This window comes from Oryx dammah, unplaced genomic scaffold (genome assembly GCF_014754425.2).
Source record: "Oryx dammah isolate SB20612 unplaced genomic scaffold, SCBI_Odam_1.1 HiC_scaffold_23, whole genome shotgun sequence".
Classification (NCBI taxonomy): Eukaryota; Metazoa; Chordata; class Mammalia; order Artiodactyla; family Bovidae; genus Oryx; species Oryx dammah.
In genome coordinates this window covers 80,756,215-80,783,897 of record NW_024070207.1, presented here as the reverse complement: position 1 = coordinate 80,783,897, position 27,683 = coordinate 80,756,215, and the positions used below count along the sequence as shown (strand labels likewise).

General features: G+C 39.1%; 1 protein-coding gene and 1 non-coding gene across 2 annotated transcripts in view; one reads left to right on the top strand and one right to left on the bottom strand.

The window, feature by feature from the left end:
* The window catches only part of SHROOM4 (shroom family member 4), a 135,542-nt gene that overhangs the window by 46,545 nt on the left and 61,314 nt on the right, over nt 1-27,683 (top strand). The gene's annotated exons all lie outside the window — the stretch shown is intronic.
* Nucleotides 20,397-20,500, bottom strand: LOC120882663. The gene has a single exon (XR_005725532.1). It is a non-coding gene; the product is annotated as a U6 spliceosomal RNA (small nuclear RNA).

Here is a 27,683-nt window from a genome sequence, read left to right as displayed (position 1 = left end):
CCAGCCCCAAGCATCCTGTATCCTGTATCGAACATAGACTGGCACTTTGTTTCTTACATGATAGTATACATGTTTCAAAGCCATTCTCCCAAATCATCCCACCCTCGCCCTCTCCCTCAGAGTCCCCCATGTTCATCCCAGCATTGTTTATAATAGCCAGGACATAGAAACAACCTAGATGTCCCTCAGCAGATGAATGGATAAGAAAGCTGTGGTACATATACACAATGGAGTATCACTCAGCCATTAAAAAGAATACATTTGAATCAGTTCTAATGAGATGGATGAAACTGGAGCCGATTATACAGAGTGAAGTAAGCCAGAAAGAAAAACACCAATACAGTATACTGACACATATATATGGAATTTAGAAAGATGGTAATGATGACCCTTTATGCAAGACAGCAAAAGAGACACAAATGCATAATTGATACTTTTGAACTGTGATATTGGAGAAGACTCTTGAGAGTCCCTTGGACAGCAAGAAAATCAAACCAGTCAATCTTAAAGGAAATAAACCCTGAATATTCATTGGAAGGAATGATGCTGAATTTAATACTGTGGCCACCTGATGTAAAGTGCTGACTCATTGGAAAAGACCCTGATTCTGGGAAAGATTGAAGGCAAAAGGAGAAGAGGGAGGCAGAGGATGAGATGGTTAGATGGCATCACCCACTCAGTGGACATGAATTTGAGCAAACTCCAGGAGACAGTGGAGGACAGAGGAGCCTGGGGTGCTACAGTCCATGGGGTCGCAAAGACTCAGACACAACTTAGTAACTGAACAAGGACAACACACCTCAGTAGGGAGAGGGAGTGGCTCCTTGTTACCACAGGTTGGGACTACATTCTTTTGCTTCTTACATGATCCCCATTGACACTGTGAATAGAGGAGGGCTTGCTACCACTCAGCATGGATGAAAATCCTATCCTAGTATTCAGTCTTTTCTGCTACCACCTTGGCCATGGTGATGTCAGAAAAGATTTCAGTATAGCATGGCCATAGCAAGCTCCAGGAGTTGGTGATGGGTAGGAAAGCCTAGCATGCTGCAGTCCATGGGGTCACAAAAAGTTGGACATGACTGAGCAACTGAACTGAACTGATAGCCTGACCAGGGTAGAAGTCTCGGCTCTCCACTTAGCTTTTGTTGGTGTGAGTAGAGATGCTGGTCACAGTTTTTCTGTAGTGTTTGGTTAGAGTAGAGCGGTTATATCTAAAAGTTTTCTGTCTTGCTTGTCTACCCCTAACCTGGTTCTCTGCATAGGAAAACCAGGTTTCTTTTGGGATTTATTTTGTCTGTGCCCATTTAGCATACCCATTGTTGCTTCTCAGCTCCAAGCCTGGGTTATATAACTCAAAAAGAAAATCCAGGAAACTTATAACTGTATTTTCCTTGGAATGGAAGGTCTCTTAGTCAGTCAGCTTTTTCAATATAATAAATGTCTAGCAAGGATGTGGAGCAACAGGAACTCTCATTCATTGTTAGTGGGAATGTAAAATGGTATAGCCACTATGGAAGATTGTTTGGCAGTTTCTTACTAAATATACTCTTACCATAAGATCCAGCTGTCACACTCCCTGGCGTTTACCCAAATGAGATTGATACTTGTGTTCACTCAAAAACATGCACATGGATATTTATGTAAGCTTTATTCATACTTGCCAAAACTTGGAAGCAACCAAGATATCCTTCAGTAGGTGAATGGATAAATAAACCATGGTATATCTAGACAAGGTGATATTACTCAGTGTTAAATATATTGATACATAAGCTAACAAGCTGTGAAAAGACATGGGAAAATCTTAAATGTGTATTACTAAGTGAATGAAGCTGATCTGAAAAGGCTTACTGTATGATTCCAGCTATATGACATCTTGAAAAGACAAAACTATAGAAACAGTTGACACCTGTGGTTATCTAGGGTTACAGGGGAGGAAGGAAGGGATGAAAAGGCAGAACACAGAGGAATTTCAGGGCAGTGAAACTGTTCTGATGATTCTCTAATGTTATAAAGAGTGTAATTACGCATTTATCCAGACCCATAGAATGTACAACACCAAGAGTGAGCCCTAATGTAAACTATAGACTTTGGGTGATTATATTGTATCAAAGTAGGTTTATCACTTGTAACAAATGTACCATTTTGGGGAAGAATGTAGATAATGAGGAATATTACGCATGTGTAGGAGAAGGCAATGGCACCCCACTCCAGTACTCTTACCTGGAAAATCCCATGGATGGAGGAGCCTGGAAGGCTGCAGTCCATGGGGTCGCTGAGGGTCAGACACGACTGAACGACTTCACTTTCACTTTTCACTTTGATGCACTGGAGAAGGAAATGGCAACCCACTCCAGTGTTCTTGCCTGGAGAATCCCGGGGACGGGGTAGCCTGGTGGGCTGCTGTCCATGGGGTTGCACAGAGTCGGACATGACTGAAGTGACTTAGCAGCAGCAGCAGCAGGGGTAAGAGGTGTATGGGAAATCTCTGTACCTTCTTGTTTTTGCTGTGAATCTATACTAAAAAACAATCTTTTGTATTTTCTTTCTTTTTAAAAAAATTTTATTGGATTATAGTTGATTTACAATGTTCTGTTAGTTTCAGGTGTACAGCAAAGTGAATGTTATACATATAAAAGTCCAATGTCTTTTTTTAAATTGCTAAACTAAGCAAACCTTCAGCAACAAAGGTGTTTGTTTTAGCTGATGAAAGAAACATGAATCCTGAAGGCAGTCATTATTTTTCACCAGCCCTTATTATTTAATAGCTTCTTCAAGCCTCAGTCTTAAACTTGATTCCTGATGAGTATGCCAATCCTGGATCTTACTGCAAGTGTCAAGATCTCTTCTGGGGATTTGTCCTGAACTGCCAGCTCTGGACTTCAGGCCAGTTTCTATTTTGAGTGAAAGCTCCAATCTAGCAAGAGTACATTGATTGCTTTCCAGCTAATCAAAGGGAAAGCATTGGTTTGCTGTTCTGGCATCCTTGTTCAGCTAAAAATGATTATGTCTCTGGCTTCTAAAGCAAAGATATATTCTTCCTTCTTTGCCTGTGATGATGGTGCAGAATATCCTTCAATTTTGTTAAGTATAAAGTTAATGTATGCCTTTGAATAGTCTTTGAGGAGTTATACAGGGTGTTTTTTTTTTTCTCCCTAAGGGAAAGAGCAGAATATTACCTGCCCTCCTCTTTCTCTCAGTCATAAAATTTGTGTGATTTAAATTTACATACAGTGAAAGTTACTTACCTGAGGTTGTACGTCTTTGCACTTCAGAAATAGATTTCTTGAAGTATACCCATGTCCCTTACCACAGAATGGAACATTTGAAACAAAAATTTAAAACTAGTCTTGGTACATGAATTTTGTATGAAATTAGGAAAATGTTTTCTTGTGATATACTTCCTTCTCTCTCTCTCTCTTTATGTGTGTGTCTGTGATTCTTTGCTACTCTGTACTTCTTGAGTGAACCTTGAGATTTAATAAATAAAAGTTTAAGTAGAGAGAATTCCCTGATGGTCCAGTGGTTAGGACTCCATGCTTCCACTGCAGGGGGCCTGGGATTGATCCCTGGTCAGGAACTAAGAGGCCACAAAAAAAGGGTAAGTGGAAGAGGACGCTCATGAAGTGATGGAAAGTATAGTTGATCTCTTACATATCAGGATCACAATTTTGATGAATCTCTCAGAACTGAAAGAATTGCTAGAAGCCTCTTTCCATGCCACAGTAAAAAGAATTTCTTTCCTCCCTGATGCTCATCACGTTAAACATTGCCATAGCCATTGGTTTGCCATAACTGGACAGGGAAAGTAGCTCTGTATTGTCTGTGTATTACATCCCAGGATTTGAGTGACTTGCTTGGCTGAGACCTCATGTGATCATGAGAATTTAGTTAGTAATGGCACTGTAACATCTATTGAATTCTCACCTAAGTTGTACGAACTATATATTACTTTAGAAAACCAAGGCTTAAAATGGACATGTCAGTTGTCTGAAGCCATATAGCCAATAGGTGCCAGAGCCAGAACTTGAGTCCGATCTCTGTGTGTGACTCCAGAATCCATCTCTTTTTCCTGTATTCACATTGCTGTGAATTCCAGTCATGGGGAATCTATCATAGTTCTACAACTCACTGAGATAGTGATGTATCCATTTTCTACCAAGTAGTTCGTTTGAAAATGTTAAGACCAGTATATGTTAAATAGTGTAGTGGGGCTCACAGCAGGAGTGTGTTCTAGCCATGAACTCTAGTGGAGGGAAAAACATATATAGGTAAAATGGTTGAGAAAGGAGGTAGGTGATTGTCAAAATGAGTGATAGCAGCAGCAAGTGGTTGTAAAAATTGGAAGAAGATCATCACAAGGAACTTGAACAAAAGAAGGGGAGGTTGGCTCAATTCCTAAACAGAATGTGGTGAGGCATAAAGAGAAGACGGAGAGAAATGTGTATGTAGGTTTGAGAAATACTAAGTGAGGCCACCCAGATTAAGATTTATAAAGGGGATCATGAGAGGTGAATTTGAACCATCTAATAGAAGGCCCAGAAAAGCAAAGTTTATCTAGTAGGCCATGAGGAGTCATTGCAGGATTGTGAATAGGTGAATAAGAATTGGTATCTGTGGGAAACTGGTAGGGAGGCCATGTGACATGATTGCTTATATAAAGTTGTGACAGTAGGAATGGACAGGATGAGTTAATAGGGGATATATTTCAAAGCTAGGATGTGGAGACTAATTCAATATAAAAGCCAAAGAAGAGAAGGAAACAATGGTTACAAGGCTTGAGTTCGTCAGATCTTTAGGGATTTAAGACACAACAAAAAGATAAATTAGGAAGAGCTAGGCTTGATGTCAATGTTTGTTTGTTTTTCTTTTGTCTTTAATTTGAGGGGATTGATGGGAGATGTAAACATCCAATTGGCAGTTGTAGAGTATAGGTAGAACTGCTGTGGTTTTCGGGTTCAGATAAAGACCAGTGATTGTTCTAGACCCATAGAATGTTACTCATAATCTAAACTAATCTCAGTTACACAGATATCTTCTGGTGGTCACTTCATCTTAAAAAAACATCAGCTCTCTCTCCTTAATTTTTGTCCTCTTGCAATTACCAGTCTCTTTTCCTTCACAGCCAAGCTTCTTAGGCAGTTGAAAAGTATCATTACACTCATTGTCTCCATCTTCTTCTTCCCATTTTCTCACTGCAGTCTGGCTTCTTCCACTACATGACAGTCTTCTCTATAGGACCAAGATGAATTAGTATCCTCCAGATTGAATAAAAAACTCAAGGAGCATCTTTTCTTCTTTTCCAGTCAGCAATTTTTCAGTAGCAGAAGGAGTACAATGGAAGGCACATAGCCATTGGTATTTAATAGCACTGGTGTCAAATCACATATCAGCTGGCTGACCTTTTGTAAATTAGTTAACCAAAATTTTCTCATTTGTAAGATGAGAATAATGATATTTACCTTAAGCCCTTTAAAAATAGTTGACCCTATTTAACTTTTTTCTGAAAATTTCTTTTCTTTGATTATAAAATATGTCTTTCTCCTGGTTTTCTTCCTACTACTTATTTTCAGCTCTCTTTCCTTAATTTGTCACTTGACTATAGGTATACCCTAGAAGAGTAGTCTTCAAACATGAGTGTGCATTAGAATCCTCTGGAAGGTTTGTTAAGGAACATATTGCTCCCCTCCCCCACCCAAGTTTCTGATCCAGTCAGGGTCTAAGAAATTCTCAGGTAGTGCTTGTCTGAAGACTGAACTTTGAGAACCACTAACCTAGAGTTCTGCCTCAGACCCTCTTTCTCATTCTATGAACCTTTTTTGAGGGGCTTCAGATATCACTGATGACCCTCAGATTTCTGTATCCAGAGATCATACTCCTAGACACTAGATTACCATTTTCAACAGCGTGTTACAATTTGCCACCAAGATGTCTCCCAAACACATCATAATCCAACATGGCCAGGCTTATTCTAAAGTATATGTGCTAAGTCGCTTCAGTCATGTCCAACTCTTTTGCTACCCTATGGACCACAGCCTGCCAGGCTCCTCTGTCCATGAGAGTCTACCAGCAGCAGTACTGGAGTGGGTTGTCATGCCCTCCTCCAGTGAATCTTCCCAACCCTTGGATTGAATCTGCATCTCTTATGTCTCTTGCATTGGCAGGCGGGTTCTTTAGCAATAGTGCCACCTGGAAAGCCCATCTAAAGTACATATGGAAATGTAAATATAATATATATATGATCTGTAAGAGTAGTCAAGAAAAGTCTGAAAAGGAAGAGTAATAAGGGAGAAAGGGACCAGTCTTATTGAAACATATTATAAAATTACAGTAATTAAAACAGTTTGGTACTAGCACATGAACAGACAGACCAATGGACCATAATTGAGTCTAGTAATTGATCCAAAAGCATAGTTTAGTGTATGTTTTTTAATGTATGATTTTATTAGTAAATATTGAAGGTCTTTCTAAGCAAGACACAAAGGAAGCCATAAAGGAGAACATTGTTAAAAAGTTGACTGCATGAAAGTTAAAATTTACAGTATCACAAAAATACATAAGCAGAATCCAAAGACAAAAATCTGAGAAGGATTTGTATCTGATATGAGAAATGGCTGGTTCCCTGTATATAAAAAGAGCTCTTGAGACTGAGAATCACTTAGAAAAATATCAACAAACCATTATTTTATTGTAAAGTAAAATTAAAAATAAATAAATAAATAAATAAAAATAGGAAAAAAGAAACTAAACAACCAGTTCAGGGAAAAAGAAAATTGGCTTATAAAAATAAATAGATACTCAACAACACTCATAATTAAAGAAATATAGGTTAATTTAATCAATAATTCTCACCTTAACACCAATACAACTTTCACTAATCATAATGGCAAAAATCAGAACATGTAATATATATTTTTTGACAAGCATGTAGAGAAATGTATACTCTTACACCTTAATACATACCTTGCTACTCGAAGTGTGATCCTTGAACCAGCAGTATCTGCATAAACTGAGAGCTTGTTACAAATTCAGCCCTATCCCAGACCTACTAAATCAGAATCTGCATTTTAATGAGATCCCTAAGTGATTTGTTTGCACATGAAAGTTTGAAAAGCACTGCTCTAAAACATTGTTGGTGGAAAAGCAAATTAGCATAACTTCTTTGGATTTCAGGAGACTTTATCACAATTAAACATTCATATGCTCTGAACCAGAGCTCCACTTACAGGAATTTATCTAACAGATATAATCATATATGTGTGTGTGAAGAGTTGTTCAAAAATATTCATTGCAACATTAAAAAAATTAGAAACAAACTTAATGTTCATTAATTGAGTAAAGGTTAAATAAAGTATGAAAATTCACACAAGTACAATAGTAAGTGGTTATTAAAAATTTGTGAAAAACTACATGCAGATACAAAATTATCTCCTATATATATTGTTAAACACAAACAGCAAGATCTTGAACAGTACTCTAGTATGCTTTTCTTGTGTGTCCTGTTATTATAATAGCTATTTTACAGATAATGTAAGTGAGGCAGAGCTGTTAAATAAGTAATCCAAGGGCACACAGTAGCAGTGGCAGATTCAAATCTAGACAGTCCCATTCCAGAGCTTATGTTCTTAAAACTATGTCATACTATGCCTAGGGATAAACAAGAAACTGTTAATGATGGTTTCTCCCAGAGTATGGGGAACTCATTTTTCATCATATATGCCTTTGTACTATTTGAGTGGTTTACCTTTCACAAATACTGCTTTTAGTTCAGTTCAGTTGCTCAATTGTGTCCGACTCTTTGTGACCCAATGGACTGCAGCATGCAAGGCTTCCCTGTCCAACACCAGTTCCCCGAGCTTGCTCAAACTCATGTCCATCTAGTCAGTGGTGCATTCCAACCATCTCATCCTCTATCATTCCCTTCTCCTCCTAACTTCAATCTTTCCCAGCATCAGGGTCTATTCCAATGAGTCAGTTCTTTGCATCAGGTGGCCAAAGTATTGGAGCTTCAGCTTCAGCATCAGTTCTTCCAATGAATATTCAGGACTGATTTCCTTTAGGATTGACTGGTTTGATCTCCTTGCTGTCCAAGGGATTCTGAAGAGTCTTCTCCAACACCACAGTTCAAAAGCATCCGTTCTTCGGCGCTTAGCTTTCTTTATGGCTCAATTCTCGCATCCATATATGACTACTGAAAAGCCATAGTTTTCACTGGATGTACTTTTGTCGGCAAAGTGATGTCTCTGCTTTTGAATATGCTATCTAGGTTTGTCAGAGCTTTTCTTCCAAGGAGCAAGCATCTTTTAATTTCATGGCTTCAGTGAGCATCTGCAGGTGCTTTTGGAGCCCAAGAAAATAAAGTCTCTCACTGTTTCCATTGTTTCCCCATCTATTTGCCATGAAGTGAAGGGACTATATGCCATGATCTTGGTTTTTTGAATGTTGAGTTTTAAGCTAGCTTTTTCATTCTCCTCTTTCACTTTTATCAAGAGACTTTTTAGTTCCTCTTCACTTTCTTCCATAAGGGTGGTGTCATCTGCATATTTGAGGTTATTGATATTTCTCCCAGTAATCTTGATTCCAGGTGTGCTTCATCCAATCCAGCATTTCTCATGATGTACTCTGCATAAAAGTTAAATAAACAAGGTGACAATATACAGCCTTGACATATTCCTTTCCCAGTTTGGAACCAGTCTGTTGTTCTATGACCAGTTCTAACTGTTGCTTCTTGACCTGCATACAGATTTCTCAGGAGGCAGGTAAGGTGGTCTGATATTCCCATCTCTTGAGCAATATTCTGCAGTTTGTTGTGATCTACACAGTCAAAGGCTTTACCATACTCAATGAAGCGGAAGTAGATGTTTTTCTGAAATTCTCTTGCTTTTTCTCTGATCCAGCAGATGTTGGCAATTTGATCTCTGGTTCCTCTACCTTTTCTAAATCCAGCTTGAATATCTGGAAGTTCTCAATTCACGTACTGTTGAACCCTAGCTTGGAGAATCTTCAGCATTACTTTGCTAACATGTGAGATGAGTGCAATTGTGTGGTAGTTTAAACATTCTTTGGCATTGCCTTCCTTTGGGATTAGAATGAAAACTGACCTTTTCCAGTCCTGTGGCCACTGCTGAGTTTTCCAAATTTGCTGGCATGTTGAAAGCAGCACTTTCACAGCATCATCTTTTAGGATTTTAAATAGCTCAGCTGGAATTCCATCACCTCCACTACCTTTGTTTGTGGTGATGCTTCCTAAGGCCCACTTGACTTCACACTCCAGGTAGTCTGGCTGTAGGTGAGTGATCACACCATCCTGGTTATCTGCGTCAGGAAGATCTTTTTTTGTATAGTTCTTCTGTGTACTCTAGCCACCTCTTCTTAATATCTTCTGCTTGGTTCCTACCGTTTCTGTCCCTTTATCGAGCCCATCTTTTCATGAAATGTTCCCTTGGTATCTCTAATTTTCTTGAAGAGATGTATAGTCTTTCCCATTCTATTGTTCTCCTCTATTTCTTTGCACTGATCACTTAGGAAGACATTCTTATCTCTCCTTGCTATTCTTTGGAACTCTACATTCAGATGGCTATTTCTTTCCTTTTCTCCCTTGGCTTTCATTTCTCTTCTTTTCTCAGCTATTTGTAAGGCCTCCCCAGACAACCATTTTGCCCTTTTCCATTTCTTCTTCTTGAGGATGATTTTGATCACTCCCTCCTATACAATATTATGAACCTCTGTCCATAGTTCCTTGGCTACTCTATCTTTAAAAATATAAAAACTTAAAACTCAACTTGTCCAAAACTGGACTAATTTCCCTCCCTACTCTTCTTGGTGACAGACTCAGTCATTTGCTGAAGTGAGATATCTGCACACACTCTGGACCCCTTCCTTTATCTCTCACATTTGTCCAACTGGGAACCAAGATTTATTGGTTTTACCTCCTAGACCATTCTCAGACAAGTCTCAAATCTGCCTTACCATTCTATCCCTGAATCATGGATCATGTTGGACATAACATTCATTTCCTAACTGATACACCTGCTTCTTTCTCCCTAAAAAAAATGCTAGCAGATGCATCTTTTCAAAATACAAATCTGACTGCCATTATCATGCTTAGAGTTTTTCACTGGCTCCCAGTGCCTGTGGGGAAAATCCAAATTCATTAGCATGGCAACCTGGATCTTCTATGTCCTGTTCAGCTTGCCTCTCTAGATTTACCTCCTTCCACCCCTCCTCATATACTCTACCTTCAGAACTCTATGTTTTTCTTAAATTGCCTTGATTTTTACAAGCTACTCTTATAGAAGTACTTTTCATCTTGGTCAGTTCCTACTCTTCCTTTAGGACCAGACCTCATGCTTGACCTCCTTTATGTAGGTTTCTCTGGTTGCAGGCTCTTGTTGTTGTTTAATCACTAAGTCATGTTCAACTCTTTGCGACTCTATGGAGTGTAGCCCACCAGGTTTCTCTGTCCATGGGATTTCCCAGGCAAGAATACTGGAGTAGGTTGGCATTTCCTTCTCCAGGGGATCTTCCCGACTCAGGGATCCAACCTGTGTCTCCTGCATTGGCAGGCGGATTCTTTACCATTGAGCCACCAGGAAGACCCTGTAGGCTGTTAGACATTATGTATTCTGTGATAGACAGGTTAGGATACCCAAAAGTCCCATGACCTCTCAGTTTCCCATAGGAAAGAGCTGCTTCTCTAGCTCTTCCCCTCAACTAGTTCAGTCTTCTCCCCATGTTTCTCATAGGCCCCAGAATTCTTCTGGTTCACCTAGGACATCTGGGAGACTTTCCCTTTTATTCTCAATTTTAGATTCATCATGCCCACCCCCCTTCTGATCCTTCTCTTTAGGCAAGGGAGATTAGAATAGTGGTTAAGAATATGGACTCAAGCCAGGCTGCCTGAGTTTGAATACCATCTCTGTGACTTTGTAGATCTGTGATCTTGGGCAAGTTACTCTATCTCTCCAGGCCTCTGATTTTCCTCTCTGAATAATGGAGATGACAATAGTAGCACCTGCTTTGTAAGATAGTTATGAGTATTAAGTGTTTTAATATTTGTAATACATAGTAAACACTGTAAGTGCTTTTGAGTTAAAAAAGCCTAAAATGTGAGGTGAAAGAATCTTCTCAAATTGGCATAGAAGGCAAGCCTTTTTCTCTTCTGGAGCTGTTTTCTACTAAAGATAGCTCGTTAGTATTAGGAACAAGTAAATATGAGTCAGCAAGAACCCCTATCCCTTTTCCAGTCTCCTGTACTTCTGGCTTGTTTCCCCAAATGGATGACAGATTGAAAGCTTCTTGAGGGCAAGGATCATAGTGCAGACTTTTTAGATTCCTTGTGTGTGTATGCTAAATTGCTTCAGTCATGTCCGACTTTTTGTGACACTATGGACCGTAGCCTCCCAGGCTTCTCTGTCCATGGGATTCTCCAGGCAAGAATACTGGAGTGGGTTGCAATGCCCTCCTTCAGGGGATCTTCCCAACCCAGGAATCAAACCCACATCTCTTATATCTCCTGCATTGGCAAGTAGGTTCTTTACCACTAGTACCACCTGTGAAGCCCTTTTAGACTCCTGAAGATCCCCTGGAGGAGGGCATAGCAACCCCCTCCAGTATTCTTGCCTGGAGAATCCCATGGACAGAGGAGCCTGGTGGGCTATGGTCTATAGAGTCACAAAGAGTCGGACACACTGAAGTGACTTCGCATCTACACATGCACAAACACATAATAGACACAGGATTTATTTCCGTCACTCTTACCATTAAACCCCAAATCCTTACAATAACCCATTCACCTGGCCCCTGGCTTCTTCCCCAACCTTATTTCCTACCTCTCTTTGTCTTGTTTATTCTGCTCCAACCACACAGGCTTTCATGCTATTTTTGGACCATGACAAGCTGATCCTGTCTCAGGACCACTTCTCTGGCTGATGCCTCTGCCTAGAACATTTTCCCTCAGTATTTGCTTGGCTCCTTCTGTGACTTTGTTTATTAATACTTTTGTTGTTCAAGTATCACCTCCTAACAGAAGCCTTCCCTGACCATACACTCTAAAATAGAATTGGCCTTCATATAGATAGACCTGCCAGTTTATCCCTTACCCTGCTTTCTCTATCTTCATAGCACTTATCACTACCTGTCATACTCTATATTTATAGAGTTGAGTTCCATGGAGACTATTTTGTGTGTTTTATTAATTGGTTTGTCCCCAGCACCTTGAATGGTGCTCTCTTGGCTCTCAATAATGAATGAATGAATCGATGAATAAATAAATGAATGAATTCAATGCAGGTGCCTTATAGAAGGGGAAATACAACCAATTCTGTTCACTCCTAGCATCTTGAAAATTTTATAATTCTCAGTCCTTGGTTTTGTCTTTCTGCTTCAGCATTTTTAAATTAAATCCATATCTATGTATGAGTTTTGTTTCAATTTGACGAAAATCACCTTGACAAAAGTTAAAATCCAATATATGTCAAATCCAGTTTTCCAAGGAGTAACTGATTTGTTTGTTCTCCATCTCTTGGGGGAGGAATGTGCATGACTCTGTGTGTATGTGAGAGAGAGAATGAATGAACAGTTCCCTGCAGTGAGGAAATTGGGTGTCCAGGTTCCCCAGAAGGGAAATAATTTTGTTTCAATTGCTGTATACTTTTTCTTAGTTGTTGCTTCCAAATCCATTAAAAAAAAAAAAAACCCGAAATACAAAGAGATGAGAAACCTGATGAACTAGAGGTTTGTAAACATAAATACGTCAGATCAGGGAATTTCCCAGGGGCTCATGCAGAGCATTGTAAAACCATGTGAAAGCTTTATTAAGAGAAACTTCAGCAGAGGAGATGGATATATGGCAGCTGCTTGCCAGCTCATGTCTCCGCTCAACAATGGAAGTTGCGATGTGGGAACGGCCCTTTTGGTTCTGGGATGTGCCTCACCATGAAGTAGAATGTTCCTGCCCTTGGAGCCCAAGTTTTGTTCAAGCAGATACCCTCTATTGTGTACATAGCCACTGGCTATGTGTACAACTGCCGCTGGCAGTTGAAGGGAGGCTCCCAGGCTGCCTTGGAAGACAAGACCCCACATAAGTAAAAGCATCAGCAGCCAGTATTTTAAAGAAGCCATTTGAAAATCTGTTTTTTTAGAGTGATGGGTCTCAAACTTGAGCACGAATCAGAATCACTTGGAGGGCTTGTTAAAATTCAGATGGCTGGGCTCTACTCTCAGAGTTTCTAATTCAAAAAGTTTGGAGTGGGGCCCAGAATTTTATTTCCTTCAGTTTCCCAGGTGATGCTGATGCTGCTATATGTGACAAACTCTGAGAACTATTGTTTAGGAAAAAACAGGAATTTGGAAGCAAACAATTTGGATTCAAGCCTTGTATGATTTTACCTCTGAACCTGACATGGAGGTTCTTCTTTTCTAACATGGAGTTTATAAGATTCTTGTAAGAATTAAATGGACTGGTGTCCATGAAAGTTCTTTGGGAACTCTAAATACTATCAGTTATGGCTTCACAAATAGTACTTGCTGCCACCCCCATCATCTTTTCCTGTGCTTTGTCACCTCTCTACCTGACTTTTTCCTATCAAGTTCATCAGGCACCTAGAAAGAAACCAAAGTCAAGAAGGTCCTAAGTAGTAAAATGATTTTGACCCAATGAGTGTGGCCTTGATGATGACTTTGACTTGATCTCCTTTTCCTTCTGACTGGCCTCTTCTCAACTTGCTCCTGTTCTTCCAGCTCTGGCCACATCTCACAGCAGAGAACAGTAACTAGTGCTGATATTGGGGTAAAAAAATGTCAGGTTTTTTTTTTTTTTTTTTTTTTAGTTAGTAGAATAAGCAGAGGAATCTACTTCCAAACAGGAAAGTATTTGTTGGGGAAACCATCTTGCTAGGTTGGTGGGCTCTGAGCTGATTTCCCTAAGGGCAAAATCCAGATGTTTGAAAGAGTTAAGTGGGATCATAAGTATAATTGCAAATTCCTAACTTAAGAATGTGTCAGACAGCTGTATTAGACAGTTGCCAGGGTAAATGATATGTCTGTGTATGAGGGAGTCCTTTTTCTTTGGAAAACTTCTCTCATTTAAAAGTAATACACATGTTATGTACACAATTTTGAAATTTTCTAAAATTATAAAGAATGAAAATATCCCTTAATTCTGACACACAGAGATACTTAATGGTAAAATATTAGTAATTTTCATCTAGCTTTTTAAAAATTTTTATTTATTTATTTATTTGGCTGCAATGGAAGTTCGTTGTAGCATGTGAACTCCTGATGGTGGCATGAGGGATCTAGTTCTCCTACCAGGGATCAAACCCAGGCCCTGTGCATTGGGAGCTCGGAATCTTAGCACTGGACCACCAGGGACATGCCCATACAGGCTTTTAATATGTGTATGCTTGTACATGAATATATGCATATGGTTATTTGTTTCTTGAGTTGGGCTGATATAACATACAGGTTTGTATACTGTTTTTTCTCTTTTGTAATAGCAGACTATGGGCTTCCCTGGTGGCTCAGCAGTGTAGAATCTGTCTGCCTTAATTTCTCTTTCTGTTTTTCAATTGTTAGTGTATAGGAATGCAAGGGATATCTGTGTATATCCAACAACCTTACTATATTCATTAAATCAGTTCAGTTGCTCAGTTGTGTCTGACTCTTTGCGACCCCATGGACTGCAGCATGCCAAGCCTCACTGTCCGTCACCAACTTCCCAGAACTTGCTCAAACTCATATCCTTTGAGTCGGTGATGCCATCCAACCATCTCATCTTCTGTTGTCCCCTTCTCCTTCTGCCTTCAGTCTTTCCCAGCATCAGGGTCTTTTCCAATCAGTCAGTGCTTCACATTAGGTGGCCAAAGTACTGGGGCTTCAGCTTCAATATCTACCCTTCCAATGAGTATTCAGGACTGATTTCCTTTAGGATTGACTGCAGTCCAAGGGACTCTCAAGAGTCTTTTCCAACACCACAGTTCAAAAGCATCAATTCTTTGGTGCTCAGCTTTCTTTATGGTCCAACTTTCACATCCATATGTGATTACTGGAAAAACCATAGCTTTGACTAGACAGACCTTTGTCGGCAACGTAATTTCTCTGCTTTTTAATATGCTGTCTAGGTTTATCAGAGCTTTTCTTCCAAGGAGCAAGCATCTTTTAATTTCATGGCTGCAGTCACCATCTGCATTGCTCTCAGAGCCCCCAAAATTAAAGTCTGTCACTGTTTCCATTGTTTCCAAATCTATTTCCTATGAAGTGATGGGACTGGATGCCATGTTCTTGGTTTTTTGAATATTGAGTTTTAAGCTAGCTTTTTCACTCACCTCTTTCACTTTCATCAAGAGGCTTTTCAGTTCCTCTTTACTTTCTTCCATAAGGGTGGTATCATCTGCATATCTAAGGTTATTTATATTTCTCCCAGTAATCTTGATTCCAGCTTGTGCTTCATCCAATACAGCATTTGGCATGATGTACTCTACATATAAGTTAAATAAGCAAGGTGACAATATATAGCCTTGACATACTCTTTTCTTGATTTGGAACCAGTCTCTCGTTCCATGTCGGTTCTGTTGCTTCTTGACCTGCATACAAATTTCTCAGGAGGCATATAAGGTGGTCTGGTATTCTCATCTCTTTAAGAATTTTCCAGTTTGTTGTGATCCACACAGTCAAAGGCTTTGGCGTGGTCAGTAAAGCAGAAATAGATGTTTTTCTGGAACTCTCTTGCTTTTTCAATGATCCAGCAGATGTTGGCAATTTGATCTCTGGTTCCTCTGACTTTTCTAAATCCAGCCTGAACATCTGGAAGTTCTTTGTTCACATACTGTTGAAGCCTGGTTTGGAGAATTTTCAGCATCTTTGCTAGTGTGTGAGATGAGTACAATTGTGTAGTAGTTTGACCATTCTTTTGCATTGCCTTTCTTTGGGATTGGAATGAAAACTGACCTTTTTCCAGTCCTGTGGCTGCTGCTGAGTTTTCCAAATTTGCTGGCATATTGAGTGCAGCACTTTCACAGCATCATCTTTTAGGATTTGAAATAGCTCAGCTGGAATTTTATCACCCCCACTAGCTTTGTTCATAGTAATGCTTCCTAAGGCACACTTGACTTCGCACTCCAGGATGTCTGGCTCTAGGTGAGTGATCACATCATCGTGGTTATCTAGGTCATTAAAATCTTCTTTGTTTAATTCTTCTGTGTAGTCTAGCCACCTTTTCTTAATTTCTTCTGCTTCTGTTAGAGCCGTACTGTTTCTGTCCTTTATTGTACCCATCTTTGCATGAAATGTTCCCTTGGTATCTCTAATTTTCTTGAAGAGATCTCTAGTCTTTCCCATCCTATTATTTTCCTCTATTTCTTTGCATTGATCACTGAGGAAGGGTTTCTCATCCCTCCTTGCTATTCTTTGGAACTCTACATTCATTGATTAGCTCTAGTAATTTTCTGGTGTTATCTTTAGGGTTTACTATGTAGAGGAACATGTCATCTGCAAACAGTCAGAATTTTACTTCTTCTTTTCCAATCTAGATTCTTTTTTTTCCTTTTTTTTTTCCCTCTGATTCCTGTGGCTAGGACTTCCAAAACTATGTTAAATAGTAGTGGTGAGAGTGGGTACACTTCTCTTGTTCCTGATTTTATAGGAAATGCTTTAAATTTTTCACCACTATGGATAATGTTTGCTTTGGGTTTGTTGTTTATAGCTTTTATTATGTTGAAGTATGTTCCTTCTATGCCTGCTTCCTGGAGAGGTTTTTATTAAATGTGTGTTGAATTTTGTCAAAGGCTTTGTCTGCATCTATTGTGAAAATCATATGTTTTTAATCTTTCAGTTTATTAATATGGTATATCACATTGATTGATTTGTGAATATTGAAGAATCCTTGCATCCCTGGAATAAAGCCCACTTGGTCATGATGTATGATCTTTTAAATATGTTGTTGGATTCTGTTTGCTAGAATTTTGTTAAGGATTTTTGCATCTATGTTCATCAGTAATATTGGCCTGTCATTTTCTTTTTGTGTGCCATCTTTGTCTGGTTTTGGTATGAGGGTCATGGTGGCCTCATAGAATGAGTTTGGGAATTTGCCTTCCTCTGCACTTTTCTAGAAGAGTTTGAGTACGATAGGTGTGGCTCTTCTCTAAATTTTTGGTAGAATTCACCTCTGAAGCCATCTTGTCCTGGGGAAACAATCCCATTGACCATTGCAATGAAAAGAATAAAATACTTAGGAATAAATTTACCTAAAGAAACAAAGGAACTATAGATAGAAAACTATAAAACACTGATGAAGGAAATCAAAGATGACACAAATAGATGGATAAATATACCATGTTCATGGATTGGAAAAATCAATATAGTGAAAATGAGTATACTACACAAAAATAAACTCAAAATGGATTAAAGATCGAAATGTAAGGCCAGAAACTATAAAACTCTTAGAGGCAAACATAGGCAGAACACTCTCTGACATAAATCATAGCAAGATCCTCTATGACCCACTTCCCAGAGTAACAGAAATGAAAATAAACAAATGGTACCTAATTAAACTTAAAAATTTTTGCACAATGAAGGAAGCTATAAGCAAGGTGAAAAGGCAGCCTTCAGAATGGGAGAAAACAATAGCAAGCAAAATAACTGACAAAGAATTAATCTCCAAAATATACAAGCAACTCATGCAGCTCAATACCAGAAAAACAAACAACCCAATCAAAAAGTGGGCAAAAGAACTAAACAGACATTTCTCCTAAGAAGATATACAGGTGGCTAATAAACACATGAAAAGATGCTCAATATCACTCATTATTAGAGAAATATAAATCAAAACCACAATGAGTTATCATTTCATGCAGGTCAGAATGGCCACCATCAAAATGTCTACAATGCTGGAGAGGGTTTGGAGAAAAGGGAACCCTCTTACACTGTTGGTGGGAATGCATACTGGTGCAGCCACTATGGAGAATCATGTGGAGATTCCTTTAAAAAACTGGAAATAGAACTGCCATACAACCCAGCAGTCCCACTGCTGGGCATACACAGTGAGGAAACCAGAATTGAAAGAGATACATGTACCTCAATGTTCATTGAAACACTGCTTACAATAGCTAGGACATGAAAGCAACCTAGATGTCCATCAGCAAATGAATGGATAAGGAAGTTGTCGTACATATAAACAATGGAATGTTACTCAGCTATGAAAAGGAACACATTTGAGTCAGTTCTAATGATTTGGATGAAACTGGAGCCTATTATACAGATTGAAGTAAGTCAGAAAGAGAAGCATCAATACTGTATATTAACACATATATATAGAATTTAGAAAAACGGTAATGACAACCCTATATGCAAGGCAGCAAAAGAGACACAGATGTAAAGAACAGGCTTTTGGACTCTGTGGGAGAAGGTGTGGGTGTGATGATATGAGAGAATAGCATTTTAACATGTATATTACCATATGTGAAATAGATGGCCAGTGCAAGTTTGATGCGTGAAGCAGGGCACTCAGAGCCGTTGCTCTGGGACAACCCAGAGGGATGGAGTGGGGAGGGAGGTGGTGGTGGAGGGGTGATGTTTCAGGATGGAGGGACACATGTGCACCTGTGGCTGATTCATGTTGATATATGGCAAAAAACCATCCCAATATTATAAAATAATTATCCTCCAATTAAAATAAATTAACTTAAAAAAAAAAAGATATGCACCGATAGGAACAGACATGGAGACAGAGATAGAGATGGAGTTAGAGACACTGATATAGAGAAATAGAAACAGAGATATGCAATATACAGAAGTCCTCAAAACAACTTTTGTTTTATACATGAACAAAGGCATTCTAAAAGAATGTTTGGAATATGGTCAGCAGCCTATAAATATTTATTGAATGAATAATAATATTTATGTAAAAAAATTTAGGGAAACAGAAGTACATTTAAATATTTCACTTTATATAGTTCTATACTGGATAAGTGTTTGAAATAAAAAGTTCAATCATGTACTCAGTTCAGTTCAGTTCAGTTCAGTTGTTCAGTCGTGTCCAACTCTTTGCGACCCCATGAATCACAGCACGCCAGGCCTCCCTGTCCATCACCAACTCCTGGAGTTCACTCAGACTCACGTCCATCGAGTCAGTGATGCCATCCAGCCATCTCATCCTCTGTCATCCCCTTCTCCTCCTGCCTCCAAACCCTCCCAGCATCAGAGTCTTTTCCAATGAGTCAACTCTTCGCATGAGGTGGCCAAAGTACTGGAGTTTCAGCTTTAGCATCAGTCCTTCCAATGAGCACCCAGGACTGATCTCCTTTAGGATGGACTGGTTGGACCTCCTTGCAGTCCAAGGGACTCTCACGAGTCTTCTCCAACACCACAGTTCAAAAGCATCAATTCTTCAGCGCTCAGCTTTCTTCACAGCCCAACTCTCACATCATACATGACCACTGGAAAAACCATAGCCTTGACTAGACGGACCTTTGTTGGCAAAGTAACATCTCTGCTTTGAATATGTTATCTAGGTTGGTCATAACTTTCCTTTCAAAGAGTAAGTGTCTTTTAATTTCATGGCTGCAGTCACCATCTGTAGTGATTTTGGAGTCAAAAAAAAAAAAAGTCTGACACTGTTTCCACTGTTTCCCCATCTATTTTCCATGAAGTGATGGGACCAGATGCCCAGATCTTCATTTTCTGAATGTTGAGCTTTAAGCCAACTTTTTCACTCTCTTCTTTCACTTTCATCAAGAGGCTTTTTAGTTCCTCTTCACTTTCTGCCGTAAGGGTGGTGTCATCTGCATATCTGAGGTTATTGATATTTCCCCAGCAGTCTTGATTCCAGCTTGTGCTTCTTCCAGCCCAGCGTTTCTCATGATGTACTCTGCATAGAAGTTAAATAAGCAGGATGACAATATACATCCTTGACGTACTCCTGTTCCTATTTGAACAGTTAGGATATTCCTAATTTTACATTATAAATAACCCTGTAGCTGTTGATACTTCAAGTACATAAATCAATATGTTTAGTTCTAATTGCTCTCTTAGGATAGAATCCTTGGGATGGAAAGATTAGATTAAAGGGTAGGAACATTTTTTTAAATTTATTTATTTATTTTAATTGAAGGATAATTATTTTGCAGTATTGTGATGGTTTTCGCCATACATCAGTATGACTCAGCCATAGGCATATACATGTCCTCTCCCTCCTGAACCTCCTCACACCTCCCTCCCCACTCCATCCCTCTAGGTTGTCACAGAACTCCAGCTTTGGGTGTCCTGCCTCATACATCAGACATTTTTAAAAACAAATATAATCCACCAACCATAAAATTAATTACTTTCAAGTGTGGAATTAAGTGAGTTTTAATATATTTATAAGGTTGTATAGCCACCACCACTCTCTAATTCTCGAAAAAAATATGCAGTGCTTCACAAATTTGCATTTCATCCTTGTGGGACAGCCATGCTGATCTTCTCTATATTGTTCTGATTTTAGTATATGTCAGCTAAAGCAAACACAGTAGGAACATTTTTATGTCTCTTGATAACATATGGCAAGTTTCCTTGAGGCAAATGTATACCCAATCCATTCCCATCCAGCAGTTTATAAGAATGCTTCTTTCCCTGAAACTTTGCTGACAGTTTTTAAAAATATATTGCCAATATCACTGAAAATTACATCTTATTGTTTTGTCTTTCTGATTAGCTCTTCCTCTTTAGCTGTTCTGTAGAGATATGTCATCCTCTCTATTTCCTTTGCATGCATATACTGTGGGCAGTCACATGCACTTGGCTGCTCCCTCTCTGTGGATGATGACCATGTGTCCATACTCTACCCTAACCTCTTTCTAGCACTACAGCCCAGATATCAGGCTGCTTGTGGGGCATGACTATCTACATTAGATAGCATATCAAACATGCTCATATCTAAAGTCAAACTCATGTCTCTGGTTCTCAACTTCCCAATCTAGATAGTGATACCACTAGCTGTTCATGGTCATCTTAACTTCACTTTCCTCCATAATTATTTAGTAATCCAAGTTTCTTGATCGTCTCTTATGTCCTTTGTCACATCCTTTCATTCTGCTCCACTCTGACTGTCACCTCTCTAGTTCTACCTTTTATTAAGTCTGTGGTACTAGCCTACTCACTTCACTATGCTTTCAGTATTTATGCACATAATTGATCCTATATGTGGCTATGAGAATAACTTTCCTAACATACTGCTTTTAGCATCTCTTTCCTCCTATTCTGGAACCTCCAAAGCCTCTGTCTTGCCTGTTGGTAAAGTAAATGTTAGGATAAACACTTAAGGCTCGCCATGTTGTTGCATCATTCTAATTTTATTTCCTGTATGCCTTAGAAAACTCTATGTTCTTCCTTCAGTATATTCCTGCTCTTCCCACTCTTGTTTTTACAAAACACCTCACATGACCTCTTCCCCAGTCTCCTCCTGTTGAAATTATCCTGAGTTTTCAAAATTAGAGGCTCTGAAAAGTCTTCCTTGATTCGACTAGCTGTGCTTTCTCCTTTGTTTTCTCCTTGACTGTCTGGTTTTAGACACCACCAATTTCATAGCATTTTCAGCAAAAAAAAATAAGAAAACTTGCTTAATAATGTTTTTATTACATGAATTTTTTTTTACTGTATTTTACTTTACTGTATTGGTTTTGCCATACATCAACATGAATCCACCACAGGTGTGCACATGTTTCCAATCCTGAACCGCCCTCCCACCTACCTCCACATACCATCTCCTGGGTCATCCCAGTGCACCAGCCCCAAGCATCCTGTATCCTGCATCGAACCTGGACTGGCGATTCATTTCTTATATGATATTATACGTGTTTCAATGCCATTCTCCCAAATCATCCCACCCTCTCCCTCTCCCACAGAGTCCAAAAGACTGTTCTATACATCTGTGTCTCTTTTGCTGTCTCGTATACAGGGTTATTGTTACCATCTTTCTAAATTCCATATATATGCATTAGTATACTGTATTGGTGTTTTTCTTTCTGGCTTACTTCACTCTGTATAATCGGCTCCAGTTTCACCCACCTCATTAGAACTGATTCAAATGTATTCTTTTTAATGGCTGAGTAATACTCCATTGTGTATATGTATCACACCTTTCTTATCCATTCATCCGCTGATGGACATCTAGGTTGCTTCTATGTCCTGGCTATTATAAACAATACTGTGATGAACATTGGGGTACACATGTCTCTTTCAATTCTGGTTTCCTTGGTGTGTATGCCCAGCAGTGGGATTGCTGGGTCATAAGGCAGTTCTACTTCCAGTTTTTTAAGGAATCTCCACACTGTTCTCCATAGTGGCTGTACTAGTTTGCATTCCCACCAACAGTGTAAGAGGGTTCCTTTTTCTCCACACCCTCTCCAGCATTTATTGTTTGTAGACTTTTTGTGATCCACACAGTCAAAGGCTTTGGCATAGTCAATAAAGCAGAAATAGTTGTTTTTCTGGAACTCTCTTGCTTTTTCCACAATCCAGCAGATGTTGGCAATTTGATCTCTGGTTCCTCTGCCTTTTCTAAAACCAGCTTGAACATCAGGAAGTTCACGGTTCATGTATTGTTGAAGCCTGGCTTGGAGAATTTTGAGCATTACTTTACTAGCATGTGAGATGAGTGCAATTGTGCGGTAGTAAGGAAATGCCAACCCACTCCAGTACTCTTGCCTGGAAAATCGCATGGACGGAGGAGCGTGGTGGGCTACAGTCCATGGGGTCGCAAAGAGTCGGACACAACTGAGCGACTTCACTTTCACTTGAGCATTCTTTGGCATTGCCTTTCTTTGGGATTGGAATGAAAAGAGACCTTTTCTAGTCCTGTGGCCACTGCTGAGTTTTCCAAATTTACTGGCATATTGAGTGCAGCACTTTCACAGCATCATCTTTCAGGATTTGAAATAGCTTAACTGGAATTACATCACCTCCACTAGCTTTGTTGGTAGTGATGCTTTCTAAGGCCCGCTTGACTTCACATTCCAGGATGTCTGGCTCTAGGTGAGTGATCACACCATCGTGATTATCTGGGTCGTGAAGATGTTTTTTGTACAGTTCTTCTATGTATTCTTGCCACCTCTTGTTAATATCTTCTGCTTCTGTTAGGTCCATACCATTTCTGTCATTTATCAAGCCCATCTTTGCATTAAATGTTCCCTTGGTATCTCTAATTTTCTTGAAGAGATCTCTTGTCTTTCCCATTCTTTTCCTCTATTTCTCTGCATTGATCGCTGAGGAAGGCTTTCTTATCTCTTCTTGCTGTTCTTTGGAACTCTGCATTCAGATGCTTATATCTTTCCTTTTCTCCTTTGCTTTTCGCCTCTCTTCTCTTCACAGCTATTTGTAAGGCCTCCCCAGACAGTCATTTTGCTTTTTCGCATTTCTTTTCCACGGGGATGGTCTTGATTCCTGTCTCCTGTACAATGTCACAAACCTTATTCCATAGTTCATCGGGCACTCTGTCTATCAGATCTAGGCCCTTAAATCTATTTCTCACTTCCACTATATAATCATAAGGGATTTGATTTAGGTCATACCTGAATGGTCTAGCGGTTTTTCCTACTTTCTTCAATTTAAGTCTGAATTTGGTAATAAGGAGTTCATGATCTGAGCCACAGTCAGCTCCTGGTCTTGTTTTTGTTGACTGTATAGAGCTTCTCCATCTTTGGCTGCAAAGAATATAATCAATCTGATTTCGGTGTTGACCATCTGGTGATGTCCATGTGTAGAGTCTTCTCTTGTGTTGTTGGAAGAGGGTGTTTGCTATCACCAGTTCATTTTCTTGGCAAAACTCTATGAGTCTTTGCCCTGCTTCATTCCGTGTTCCAAGGCCAAACTTGCCTGTTACTCCAGGTGTTTCTTGACTTTCTACTTTTGCGTTCCAGTCCTCTATAATGAAAAGGACATCTTTTTTGGGTGTTAGTTCTAAAAGGTCTTGTAGGTCTTCATAGAACCATTCATAGGTGTGTGGATTTATCTCTGGGCTTTCTATTTTGTTCCATTGATCTATATTTCTGTCTTTGTGCCAGTACCATACTGTCTTGATGACTGTGGCTTTCTTGTAGAGCCTGAATTCAGGCAGGTTGATTCCTCCAGTTCCATTCTTCTTTCTCAAGATTGCTTTGGCTATTCGAGCTTTTTTGTATTTCCATACAAATTGTGAAATTATTTGTTCTGGCTCTGTGAAAAATATCACTGGTAGCTTGATAGGGATTGCACTGAGTCTGTAGATTGCTTTGGGTAGTATACTCATTTTCACTATATTAATCTTCTGATCCATGAACATGGTATATTTCGCCATCTGTTAGTGTCCTCTTTGATTTGTTTTACCAGTGTTTTATAGTTTTCTATATATAGGTCTTTTATTCTTTTCATTGCAATGGTGAATGGAATTGTTTCCTTGATTTCTTTTTCTACTTTCTCATTATTAGTGTATAGGAATACAAGGGATTTCTGTGTGTTGATTTTATATCCTGCAACTTTAGTATATTCATTGATTAGCTCTAGTAATTTTCTGGTGGAGTCTTTAGGGTTTTCTATGTAGAGGATCATGTCATCTGCAAACAGTGAGAGTTTTACTTCTTTTCCAATTTGGATTCCCTTTATTTCTTTTTCTGCTCTGATTGCTGTGGCGAAAACTTCCAGAACTATGTTGAATAGTAATGGTGAGAGTGGGCACCCTTGTCTTGTTTCTGACTTTAGGGGAAATGCTTTCAATTTTTCACCATTGAGGATAATGTTTGCTGTGGGTTTGTCATATATGCTTTTATTATGTTGAGGTATGGTCCTTCTATGCCTGCTTTCTGGAGAGTTTTTATCATAAATGGATGTTGAATTTTGTCAAAGGCTTTCTGTGCATCTATTGAGATAATCATATGGCTTGGTTTTAAATTTTTATTGAGGTATAGTTGATTTACAATATATCATGTTAGTTTCAGGTTTACAGCAAAGTGATTTGGAGATATATAAGTTCAGTTCAGTCGCTTAGTCGTGTCCGACTCTTTGCAACCCCATGAATTGCAGCATGCCAGGCCTCCCTGTCCATCACCATCTCCCGGAGTTCACACAGACTCACGTCCATCGAGTCCGTGATGCCATCCAGCCATCTCATCCTCGGTCGTCCCCTTCTCCTCCTGACCCCAATCCCTCCCAGCATCAGAGTCTTTTCCAATGAGTCAACACTTTGCATGAGGTGGCCAAAGTACTGGAGCTTCAACTTTAGCATCATTCCTTCCAAAGAAATCCCAGGGCTGATCTCCTTCAGAATGGACTGGTTGGATCTCCTTGCAGTCCAAGGGACTCTCAAGAGTCTTCTCCAACACCACAGTTCAAAAGCATCAATTCTTCGGTGCTCAGCCTTCTTCACAGTCCAACCCTCACATCCATACATGACCACTGGAAAAACCATAGCCTTGACTAGACGGACCTTGGTCGGCAAAGTAATGTTTCTGCTTTTGAATATACTATCTAGGTTGGTCATAACTTTTCTTCCAAGGAGTAAGCGTCTTTTAATTTCATGGCTGCAGTCACCATCTGCAGTGATTCTGGAGCCCAAAAAATTAAAGTCTGACACTGGGAGATATATAAAGATATATAATATTCTTTCTAAAAATTCTTTTCCATTATAGGTTGTATAACATATTGAATATAGTCCCCAGTAAAGTGAAAACCATTGTTCTTTTTTTAACTCTCATTTTGTTAGCATTTCCTTTATGACATGATATTCTACTCTGTTTAGTTACAACAATTTTTTAAAATTAATTTATTTTTTATTGAAGGGTAATTGCTTTACAGATTTTTGCTGTTTTCTGTCAAACCTCAACATGAATCAGCCATAGGTTCCAGCCATATATCCCCTCCCTTTTGAAATTCCTTCCCATCTCCCTCCCCATCCCACCCCTCTAGGTTGATACAGAGCCCGTTTGAATTTCCTGAGCCATACAGCAAATTCCTGTTGGCTATCTATTTTACATATGGTAATGTAAGTTTCCATGTTATTCTTTCCATACATCTCACCCTCTCCTCCCCTCTCCCCATGTCCATAAGTCTATTCTCTATGTCTGTTTCTCCATTGTTGCCCTGTAAATAAATTCTTCAGTACCATTTTTCTAGATTCTATATATATGTGTTAGAATATAGTATTTATCCTTCTCTTTCTGGCTCACTTCACTCTGTATGATAGGTTCTGGTTCGTCCACCTCATTAGAACTGACTCAAATGTGTTCCTTTTTATGGCTGAGTAATATTCCATTGTATATATGTACCACAACTTCTTTATCCATTCATCTGTTGATGGACATCTAGGTTGCTTCCATGTTCTAGCTATTGTAAATAGTGCTGCAGTGAACAATGGGATACATGTGTCTCTTTCAATTTTTGTTTCCTCAGGGTATGTGCCTAGGCATGGGATTGCTGGGTCATATTGTGGTTTTAGTCCTAGTTTTTTAAGGAATCTCCATACCTTTTTCCATAGTGGCTGTATCAATTTACATTCCCACCAATAGTGCAAGAGCATTCCCTTTTCTCCACACCCTCTCCAGCATTTATTGTTTGTAGACATTTTGATGAGGGCCATTCTCACCAGTGTGAGGTGATATCTCATTGTAGTTTTTTTTTGTTTGTTTTTCTTTTTTTTTTAGATTACTTACTTTTGGTTTATTATGTATCAGTTTAAAATAATATAAAATTATTATGAGTTGGAAGAAAACCAATACAGAATTATTCAGACCTTGTACATTTCTAGCTAGCCAAGTGTTACATAGGCACATTTTATCAACTCAGCTTATGTTAAAATCTCTTCCCCTTTCTTTTATTTATTTATTTATTTTTAATTTTTATTTTATTTTACTTTACAATACTGTATTGTTTTTGCCATACATTGACACAAATCCCCACAGGTGTACATGAGTTCCCAAACATGAACCCCCCTCCCACCTCCCACCCCACACCATCCCTCTGGATCATCCCCGTGAACCAGCCCCAAGCATCCTGTACCCTGCATCAAACATAGACTGGCGATTCGTTTCTTACATGACAGTACACATGTTTCAATGCCATTCTCCCAAATCATCCCACCCTCTCCTTCTCCCCCAGAGTCCAAAAGTCTGCTCTACACATCTGTGTCTCCTTTGCTGTCTCGCATACAGGGTCATCATTACCATCTTTCTAAATTCCATATATATGTGTTAGTATACTGTATTGGTGTTTTTCTTTCTGGCTTACTTCACTCTGTATAATCGGCTCCAGTTTCATCCATCTCATTATGATTTGCATTTCTCTAATAAGAATGATGTTGAGCAGCTTTTCATGTGTTTGTTGGACATCTGATGTCTTCTTTGGAGAAATATCTGTTTAGGTCTTTTCCCACTTTTTGATTTGGTTATTTGTTTTTCTGGCATTGAGTTGTATGAGCTGTTTGTATATTTTGGAAATTAATCCCTTGTCAGTTGTTTCATTTGCTATTATTTTCTCCCATTCCAATGGTTGTCTTTTCACCATGCTTATAGTTTCCTTTGCTGTGCAAAAGCTTTTAAGTTTAATCAGGTTCCACTTGTTTACTTTTGTTTTTATTTCCATTACTCTAGGAGGTTTGTCATAGAGTATCTTGCTTTGATTTATGTCATTAAGTGTTCTGCCTGTGTTTTCCTCTAAGAGTTTCATAGTTTCTGGTCTTACAT